Below are 2,373 nucleotides of genomic sequence, written 5' to 3' on the forward strand. Positions count from 1 at the left end.
AGTGGTTGGAAGACTAGAGTCCACTTAACATTCCTCTCACAGTTTTCTCTGTGTAGTTTGACTGTCCTGACACTCATTCAGCCAGGAGGTAGATTCAGATGGAATAGTAAACTCTCACATATTTAGGAGGGGGGCAGGAAGAGAGGCACACACACTGAATAGGGTTTGGCTGATTAAAGGGACACACACACATATTAATTCAGCAGCACTCACGTTATGTCAGGATAATATACTTTTATTGAAATACATACAAATTTTCAGTTCAAGAGAGCATAGTTTTGCTTTTGTCATGGTAATACGTAAAGGTTTTGGTTAGTTTCTTTTGGGGCATCAATAATGCTACAGCTTTGTGTGATTGTGTGTTATGTGTGTTGTGGTGTTGGTGTGTGTGTGTGTTGATGGAGCTGCGGTTGATGGAGCTGCGTTGGTTGCTGCTGACAAGTATGTGTGTGTTTAATCCTTTTCCTACAAGCAGATTCCACTTTTGTCAGTAATAACACGGCCAACAAATCATAAGATCTGTTACTGTAGCGATCCTGTAACTTTAATATTAGAAACAGTTTAAAACTAACTGCTCAAGTTTGTCTGTCAGCACCTTCGATGCGATTAAGAAGTGATTTCTTCATTCCTTCTTTTCCACCCAAAGACCACTACTCCATGAACTGATAACCTTCCTCCCAACAACTCCCTTTGCGGCTAATCATTTACAGGAAAAAAGTGTGTATTTGGTGTGTCACCTTGTCGAATTAACACCGTCCGCTTCACATGTCCTTAGTTTTAGACACTGGTTCTGAATCTGTCCTTCAATTTTAGATCCACTCCATGGTAGGTTTTCCGGAGTTTCCAAAGGCGGTGAGTCCGTGCTGCCCCAGACGCCCTTTGAATAAAGTACCCTAGACCGTCTAACTTTATGCAAATGAGGAAGGGGCAGTGTGATGCCCTGTTTTCTCTAAAGCTCTTCTGATGTGCTACCAGAATGTCATTGCACGGCTGCTTAACATAGCCAATGATGGAAGTGTGGAAATGACTGATCCTGTACGTACCATCACACCAAAAATCCCACCTACTGTTATTACTAATACATCACAGGCAACCTTGATGATGAGTTGTTCTGATCTTATTGTTGATCATAACACACCCGCTCATATGAAGAGTTTCACACTGACAATGAATACTATTTAATGTCAAATAATAATGAAATGACAGTAAGCTGTCCTTTAGTCTTTGTTTGGCTAAAGATATACTAGTAAGTGAATCAATTTGTTGTCCATCCTTTGAATATGTATTAATTATCACTTGTCACAAGTCACACCTCACAAAGCTTGCAGTTTAGTTCCATAACAACGGTATCATTGTCTCGCACACTAGCACTAGTTGAAGTAGCCCCTCCCCGCTCTTAAAATTATTCTCGTCCATCCGAGAAGGTTGTCCTGGCAAGCATAGACCAACCGCCGCTCAAATTTGACACCTGTATTTGTCCAGCCAATTGTTTCACTCGCTTATTGTATCCTGAATTGAGCGGAGAGGAGAATTTTGAGAGTTCGCAGCCTCCAGGAAGACAGAGAGGAAGGTAAGAAGGAGGGAGGGAGGAGTGTAAAAGAGCGAGTTGTGAAACAGGTCATCCACAGCGCAGTCAGGCCTCATTTGGCCTCCATAATGAAGCGACCCTGGACAAACCTCTCCATCTTTGTTCCCCCGGACAATGGCTGTGCACTGGGAGAGAGAATCATCTGACACATGAACTCCCCGCGGTCAGCTGTGCTCAACAGGCTGGAGGAGGGGGTGCGGGGGTGGGCCCAGGCCTGGCAGGGAGGACAGTTTCTCCTTCACTCTGGCACCAAACAGGAACTGCTTTAACTTGAAATGATGAAAAACGTATAGCTTCAATATCCCCTCCCTGGCCTTTTCCTGTCACTTTAACTTCCAATGGAAACAGATATTCTCAGTTCATTTAAAGCACGCTTATTTTTCTATCACATCTGGTAAAAATTTAATTACAAACGTTTTTAAAACTGAGTTTGCTCATTAAATACTCATTATTCAGCTTAAGAGATAAACCATGTTCTCATTTTCTCACTGTTAAGATAATTGTTGCCCTGTGTCTATCACACCTAATATTAACCTTTATTTATTAAATTGGCAAGATGAATGTCCTGTCTTACCAGAAAGTCTGGGTGCTACCTTTAAGGACACATTCTTGGCAAAAAAACAGCAGTAGTACTTCTTTTTGAAAGGGAAAACTGACGGAGAGCATGAGAGGGAGATGAAGGAAAAGGTGTAACAAGGAGTTAGAGAGGAAGAGAATCCCGTGTGAGTCTCCAAAACTCAAAAATACATCAGGAGTGCACATCAACACACACACCCACACACACA

The 2,373-nt window shown here is 42.2% G+C and overlaps 1 protein-coding gene across 1 annotated transcript in view; it reads left to right on the forward strand.

The window, feature by feature from the left end:
• Window positions 1–2,373, forward strand: part of enah (ENAH actin regulator) — a 108,715-nt gene that overhangs the window by 10,479 nt on the left and 95,863 nt on the right.

Source organism: Morone saxatilis, unplaced genomic scaffold (assembly GCF_004916995.1).
Source record: "Morone saxatilis isolate NCDOM2014 unplaced genomic scaffold, NCSU_SB_2.0 Contig7, whole genome shotgun sequence".
NCBI classification, from domain to species: domain Eukaryota; kingdom Metazoa; phylum Chordata; class Actinopteri; family Moronidae; genus Morone; species Morone saxatilis.